The sequence below is a fragment of the Morone saxatilis genome, unplaced genomic scaffold, assembly GCF_004916995.1.
Source record: "Morone saxatilis isolate NCDOM2014 unplaced genomic scaffold, NCSU_SB_2.0 Contig19, whole genome shotgun sequence".
NCBI lineage: Eukaryota > Metazoa > Chordata > Actinopteri > Moronidae > Morone > Morone saxatilis.
The window spans coordinates 21,504,843-21,513,594 of NW_023339751.1; positions in this window are offsets into that span (position 1 = coordinate 21,504,843).

The following is an 8,752-nucleotide window of genomic DNA, read 5'->3' on the forward strand; positions in this document are numbered from 1 at the left end:
TCCACTGCTCATAATACAACACAACTTATCCGCCTCAGTGGAGTAATTAGGTTCACAATAGAAGTGGAAAAAAATGACTCTTAAGAATTTTATATTTATATTTTTTGGAGGACAAAAAACTATTGTGATTCATGTCATTCATTTGCTCATTTATTCTCATTTGTATTTTACCGTCTTGCCAACCCACAATAAGTTATCAAATACTGCACCTTGGTCAGTGGCTATCTGTCAGTGGCTATCTGTCAGTAACTCTCTAGTGTCATTTCTTGATGTGCCTGCTGTCAAAGTCAGGTGATGTTGCATAAAGAGCAAGAAAGTCTGAATATGTAGTGGAGTAGATGGATGGCTCAAGCCAACACAGGAGACTGCTATTTGAGTCCCGGATGAGACCAAAAGTAAACAATTCATCTGAAGTAACATTTGTAATTTCCTTCAAGTACAAAGTACTTTTTGTGGCTAAATGTTAACCACACAAGCTTTATTTTGAAAGTGTAACCCGATGTTGCATATTAATAATAATAATAACTTGACTGGATGTTGCAAACATTACATTTTTATTGGTGCTAACTTGACCACTAAGCCCTGTGCATCCAGAAATGATGCGAGAGGGGTATCTACAGCGTCCTATTTACAAGCAGATGGCCACTGATTAAGCTGCAGTACTAGATGAGTTGGGAGCGAGAACGTGTTGGTCTTGCACTTTTAATGCTTGTCAATAATCTTGTCTATGTTTCAGTATGCCTGTAGTTCTACTGATTATTCCTCCACCTGTGTGTGCTCTGTGTTTGCTTCTTTGTCTTCACAGAGACAGACAGAGGGATCCCTTATTCCCTCCTCATGCATGAAGGCTAGCTCTTTATCAGTCGCCCCTGTGGAGAGAGAAACAGAGAGACAGAGAGGAGGGCGAAAAGTTTTATAGAGTGTGTAATGGGTAAACAGGCTGAAAAAAACGCAAAGAATGTGAAAACACAGGAATACAAAATTGCAAAATCTGAAAAGAAAATTAGATGGATGGTTATCTTTCATCAGGCTGAAAACAAACTTCCTGGGGGCACTTTTATGCTACATTACATTTCAGTCCAATACTGAAATAACTGTCGGGATTTGGTCAATAGATTTAGGTTTCATTGTTTTTTTAAGCCTGTGAGTGTGCAACACGAAAACACAGACTCTGGCAGGGCAGATTACTAAATCACCTGAGATCCCCAGGTAATACTCGTCCACTGATAATGGGGCTTTAGACCATTCATTAGATAAGTAAGAAATACTCTCCAAGTAATCACAAGGAGTCACAAATTGCAACACTTCAGCTTTTCGAAATCCTCATTCAAAGTGTCCCTCCTACACTGTTGCCACCCTGTCTGTCTGCTGCAGCTTGGTATGAATTTAACAATCCTGGTAGTGTTGCTGAGGGATCATGACCTCATACCTCCAGGTCACGACTCAGCTCTACACACCAGCCGGTGATCTGCATTCTGACAGGGAGTTTTAGCTTTCTTTGCCTTGCGATGACTTTGTCACCACTCTATAAAAACTTTTGCTGCTCCCAAATGCTAGAATGGCCTGAAGTCGCTCACATCTAAATAAAATAAAAATTAAAACCTGTCCCTGGGTGTGAAATGTGCTATAGAAATGAATAAGACCCTTCTCTCCTTTCAACACAATTAACCACGATTTAAGAAATGCTGAGGTGACTGGTCCAAATTCCCTCTGAGGAACCCCACCACCAAGACATTTTTGACAAAACAAAAAGTTTTTTGTCTAAAATCACCAAAAGACACAAAGTACAGCAGTCTGTAAACTCCTCAGGTCGTTAAAGTCTTCGGGACATGACCTCTGTGTCCTGAGTGGTAGCTGTGGCCCAGATCAAGTCTCTTCCTTACTAAATCATACACTATTATCTTCCACTTACTGTCATACGCTCTGCATCACTGCTTTGGTTTCTTTAAGGCTTCCCCCTGCACTGCTCTGTGACATGATCTGTCTGGCCTCATTGGGACACTGTCGGGACACTCCAGCAATTTTTATCACTGGTAATTCATGAAGCTTGTACTGGATAAGTTTAAGCTTATTCTAATACTGCACGCATCATATTTGGACAAGAGCATTGACCCAATGTAGTGAACGTTAAAACATCATGAAAGGCTTTATACATTTTTCATATGTTGCACTTTTAAACACCTGATGTTGAAGTTCATCAAAATGTCAAAATGTCAGAAACATGGCTAAATTTGGTATAAAAGTGAAAGCTTTTTATGAATATTAATTCAACAGTATATACAGAGTATATTAAAGATGGGCGTAACTGCATGTTGAAATAAAGTCATTAAAGAAACAATTGTTACACGAAAAAATGTCAGTTTTAACCTCTTTTCATCTTTTGACCTTTTAAATTTCCAAAACCACACTTACTGACAACTTAACAGTTAAATTGTATTGGAAGGTTTAAAGAAGGAAGCAGTATTTGACAGATAAGAATTGACTGACATGGCTGACAGGTTTGTAGTGGTGCCTGCGTAGGAGGCGGCACATGGTCCCAGTCAAAGCTGCATGCATGGGAACAGAATGATTAAAAGAATCCTATTGTGCTAATCATTTTAATAATATTATTTGTATGATCAAGTAATTTGATGATTATTTTGTACATTTATTGTCTGTAAAGACTATTCTGTTTTTTAAATGATGCATTTTTGTCCGTGTTCCAAAATGAATAAGCTGCTTTTTTTCAACTGGGAGCAGTTTGTCCTTCACACATTTCCTCACTCTTTGTCTCACAGGAGCTTTTAGTGCGCTTTTGGAGTTTGTGAATAGTCAAAACACAGCTCCTGGTTGGCTGGCTGAGTGTGTGTGATTTTTGTTCAAGAGCATGCATTGGGAACACTTGAGAGAGAAAGACTGTGAGAGATAAAGTGTGAAAAAAGAAAAGACAGGTTGATTGAGGAAAGAGAAAGGAGGATGAGCTGGCGTTTGGCTGAGCAGTGACAAACTAGTCTCTGCAGTGTGCTCCCTTTCCATCCATGGAGGCCAGCTATTTATCTGCTTCCTTTGTGGCCAGGCAGAGAGAGAGAGAGAGATGGTCGTATGAGAGAGAGAGAGGCAGGCAGGCAGAGTTGCCTGGAAAGACTCGGAAATGGGGGCGATAAGAAAGGAGAAAACAGAGAAAGAGTGGGAGAATAAAATCAAACTTCAAAAGGTTTTATATTCCCTGGATGTGACAACAAAAAAAGTTATTGACATGTTTAGAGTATATTACAAGGAAACTACTGATTGCCTTAAAGCAAGACTTTGTCTCATTTGAAAGAAGAAAGAAAACAATCTTCCCTTTGGAAAAGTTGAATTCTTAAGCAGAAAAACAATTGCATGATTTGATACACTGGTGTTTTGCTGCTGCAGCCTTACTTAATCTGGTATGATCAGTACATTCTGGTTGGATAAAGACAGCTGGTGTTAGTACTGTAAATATGTTTCTGAAACATTGTCAGTCACAGGCCCAAAGTGATGTTAAAAGTCCACAAGCTGTTTCCTTAAAGCGTTTATCCTCTACCCATTGTATTGAGGATGCTTTTGGAGCTGACTCAGGTGAACTTGGGTTAGACCAGTATTCCAGTAATTCACATCAACCAGGGGCGATGCCCTAGGATGGGAGCTAGAGACACAACTGTTCAGGGATGTAGTGGAGTAAACTCATCTCAAAGAGGTTGAGCTTGGGTTTACCCACTGCTACACCACTAAAACTGTTGCCATTTCTATGCAACAACTGTTATTGTGTTCCCAAATAATGCTTTGTGTTTTCTTACATGACAAATTAACTTAATTATTTATTTCAAATATGAGCTCGATATATTAAATAATTCCTATTTGACCCAGCCTTTTTAGGAAATGCAAATACCTGCTAGCTTTACAAGATGGCCAGTCCTCTCAGGAGCTGTCCAGTCCAGTCCAGTCCATAATCATCCCCAGGAATCCTGATTTGGCTGAAAGTAGAGTTAGCATATCTTTAATCTGTTAATTAAACTATTTGGCTCCTTGTATGTTAAGAGACACTTCCACCACTTTGAAAAACTTAAATGGACCTTGTGAGTTTAGATTGTTTTGTCACACAACAAGTGTACACTTATGTGCAAGGATAATCACCAGGACCTGGCTAAATCAGTGATATCAATTGTCTCAACTGCAAATTTAGCTTATCGCGCCCTCAAGAGTTTGATGGTTTAAAACCGTCTTATGGGAAAGACCCTATATTGTTCTTGCCCTTTCCACTCACTCCTGATTATTTTTCCCACTACTAATGTCTTTAAAGCATCTGACACAAGTGAATCTTCAAAAAATGAAGGCAAATTTAATCCCGTAATCCTCATTTACCATGTAACTACCACTTGTGGCCACAGGGGTAGCTGTTTCGTGACAGTTGCATGCAAGATTTTTTCCTGTATTTGTTCTTTGAACTTTGTGTAACAGGAGATAAAAGTAAGAAGCCGATATTCTGCTGTTTATATGATGCTTGTATTCACAGTATGCCATGGGAGATGGTATGAACAGTATGTTTAATGAATGTATTAATAATGGAAACATTATCAAACTAATGTTTGCCAGAGAGAAAAAAAATATTTGATAAACATGTTATCAGGCTTTAAGATCAGAAGACATATAACTCCCTCCTCTCTCTCTGTCACCCCCTCTCTCTCATCCACTCTCTCTCTCTCTCTCTGCAAGGAAACAGTTTTGTACTTGGGACTCTGTTTGGGGGATAATTATCTAGACCTATGTAGCTTGCTCCCTGAGCCTGTCTAAAGAGGATATAGTCACTCTCTCTCTCTCACACACACAATACTCAGAATTAGGAATGTCATAACGATGGCAGATCTGTTGGTGTGCTTGCTGTTGTATGTGTGTGTGTGTGTGCCAGCGCACTGGCGTCTTGTAGACTGTGACAAAATCTATTCGCCCACCTGCTCCTCTTCATTATCCAAAATGCAGAGCTGTAGATGTAGGGCAGAATATCTGGCTGGTTAGGTTCCTCTCCTGTCTCTCCCCTCTCTCTCGTCCTTCTCTTTCTCTTCTCTTTGTTCCTGCTCTCCCTTTTGTTACGTCTCCATCTGTTTCCCCTCCTGTTCCTCTCGCCTCCCCATTCGCGAGTACCTTTTTTCTCTCTCCTTTATACCGTGCCTTTTCATCTCCTGGTTTCCATTCCTCTCCTCTCCTTGTTTCTTCTTATCGTTTCCTCTCCTTTCTTTCCTTCCACCCCTCTCATCTATCGTATCCTGTCCTGTCCATGTTTGCTCTCCTCTTCCCTCTTCCCTCTTGTCCTCTCTCCTCTCTGTGTTTCCTCTCATCTCTTCTCCTCTCTCCTTTCTTCTAGTCACCTCCTATTATTTCCTCTATCTACTCCTTTTTTATATTTCCTTCCCTCACTTTCTTGTTTCCTGTGCTTTCCTCCTAGTTCTCCTCTCTCTTCCTTTATACCTTGGCATGCTTGCCACGTATTCAATTACTCTGGACTTGATTACATGCTTAAAATGCGACATTGAAAGGCGAACAGCTACTTACTCTCCAAAGGAAATCTATCGGCATCCTGCTTATGATGCCGCAAGGTTTCTCCCAGCTTTGGTTTTGTTTACGTGCTCTCAGAAGCGGCTGTCCTACTTTGGTGCTGGCAGGTGTGTGTTGTGAGGAGCAAGAGGGGAGGTGGGTTTCTCTGATGTGGTAGTCTCCACACACACACACACACACACACACACACACAAAAAAACAAACACACACAAAGGTCTGCTCATACCTGTTCATTACAGATAACTTGGTCCTCAGATGGTTATTAGTGCTGTTTAAGTTGGATAATACAAATTGCTGAACATGTTATCTGTTGATTGATGCAAACACTCTCAAGTGAGCTCTCGTGAGGTTGTCGTCACCTGCTCTTTTCTTACACACATGCGCACACAGAGTCACACAGCCTTACGGGCAAACACATTCACACAGAGAAAAAACATTTCTTTGCTATATATTTGGATTATATTGTGATTATTATTTATAAATAAAGATGAATTGAAACAATTGTCAGAGGGCAATGACAAACCATGTATCAGGCATGGCTGGAGACCTTTAATTAATCTGAAAGAGCAGAATTTGAGCTGAATGAATGCACAAAATATAAACACACAAACCCTCCACTTGTAAGTTATGTCATTCTAAAAAAGCCGGCAGTCAGTCCAACACACCGCACAGTCATGAGCAGAAGGCTAATCAGCCCGTTAAGTGAAAACACCTGTGTAAGTGTACCATGTGTAAGGTATTTAAAAGCTTCAATTTTCAATATGAGAGCACATAAGCAATATGTAGGGTTTTACTTTGGTCTTTTAAGAAATGTAAATGATTTTACCATGGAAGCATATTTATTCCTTGACTTAAATAGTTTAAAGGGGCATTTCACCCAAACTACAGATAGATAGGCCTACGTTTTCCATGTGTCCCTTGTAGGGGTATAAGAAAATATACTGTATTTTAACAGCGTTGGAACTAGAAAAATTTGCATATTCATGTTTTATTTGCTTTGGCAGATGCGTCTGACCACTCTACCGTCAGACTGATTTCCCCCTGTCCTGGACCTGGTCAGGCCAATCACAACCATTTATCTAATATGGCGGGCGGGTTTTATACGATGACTATGCAGAGGTGTATGACTTTATTGGCTGTTGAGGCATTTTCATACACAATCAAGATAGCTGTCATTGATTAACTATTTCTGTTGAATCTGAATCTGAAAAAGTATTAATCAAACTGGACAGTATATTTTCTCTAAAAGAACAACAACTGCACTTAAAGCTTTTGTTGATAAGATTTGTTTGCCATACCTCTGACAGGATTTGGTTTAATTTACCAACTTTACTACATGTTGAATCCAGAGGCATTCTTGTCAGTGCCTGTTGATAATGCCCCTTGAAATGAACTGAGAGAGTCTAATGATGCCAGGCTAGTATTCCGAAGGCTCTAAGTCTAAAATGATTCCAATTGACTATAGTGTCCTCAAAATTCACCATAAGGGGGAAAAAAAAGTAGTGTCCCTTTGCTTATCCCTTACATGACTTTATGCCAATGGCTGTAAACATTCGTGTGGTGCATCTGTGCATAACTATTGGTCATAATTTGGGGAGCAGGTAAGTCAAAAGGTTCTAATTAGTTATGTGTTGGTGATGATGCACTCAGATGTAATGGCTACAGTGGTGGAAGGATGAGACAGAGCAAGGGAGTTGGGAGAGGCAGTGACTATGTAACTCTGTTAAAGTTATTAGTCATGAGCTTAAAACAGGATCAGGCTCACGGTGACACCTTCAGCAGCTCCTGGAGTTTGAGGACTTGTCCTTGGCTGTAGGTGAAGTAGGCTCAGTGTGCTGGTTTATTCATCCCTCCCACTAGTGTGATGGAGAGCCTTAACATGAATTATTCTCATTTTCATTTCTTGACATTGAGACCATCCCTTGTGGATCTTCATCTGGGACTTATAGTGAAAGTGCTGTAGCGACAGGGATGACACTGTATCATCAATAATGTTGAGAAATATTCAAAGTCAAAGTCAAGTACATCCTGAATGAAACTTACACATCTTTCTGAAAATGTATCAACTTTATGGAATTGGTTAACTTAAATACATCCTGCTATGATGTGTGGAGGCAGGTGTTGCTGCAGTTTTTTTTTTTTTATCTTTTTCTCTTAAGTACTTGTCAATGAGATACAGTTATTTTTAGCAAGCTAAAAAAATCCCCACGTAATTGTCCTTGTGTTTGCAAAGTAAACTTCTATTATAGTACTAATTAGAAAATGCTTGTTAGTGTTACTAGTGTTTTACTTGATTTAAAATAGCATTTGGTGACGCTATTTTAAATCAAGTAAAATAATAGCTTTTGTGAATATTTTAGCATATACAATGTGTCCAAGATCTGCATCATTCTATTAATAAGCTTACTGTTCTAATTATGATACTAATGTATTTTCATAATGTCAGTGAGTCCTTTGGGATAATAATTCACAAGATGATTTCCCACCATGGAATCAGGGTGGGTCAGTTATTTCAGTATTTAATATAAAGCTGAAAGCACATTTTCAACAACACAAGTTATGTGTAGCAATGCTAAAGGAAGATTCAGTGGAAGTATTCTTACCAAAAAAACACAAGTAAAACTCAAAAAGTTTTGTAATGGAATGCAAAAGTTAGTTAGGAAGGAAAACAAAGTCAGAATGCAAAAAATATTTTGGGGGCGCAAAGGTATAAAACAAACATGTGTAAATAAAACATAAAACAACACAAAGTGATTTGTATGATTTTCCACAGAGGCATTGGTTGTAATACATTCATAATATTCTATTCTGGTATTGCCACACAGTAAGCCAAACTTCAAGGAAGAGTTTTGGGAAATATTCTTATTTGCTTGATTGTTGGATGAGGAAATCAAAGATTCTGCACCCAAACAAGAAATATTCCAGCATATAAACCCATGTAAAGCCCATAATAAACAACCATCCACTATTCGCCAACCACCAATCAGAATAAATATTAAATAGTCCATCTTGCCTTCTTTTTTTTTTTTTTCTGAGACATTGACACATTAGAATTTTTTAAACAGACACCCTTACATCATCATATGGACAATATAAAAGAAATGGGATTTGATTTTCACTTCTCCCAAATCATGTGGCTCACACATTTTCAACAAAATCGCCAAAGTGCTAGTCATACTTTGTAGAAAAGGCCCCAAAGTTG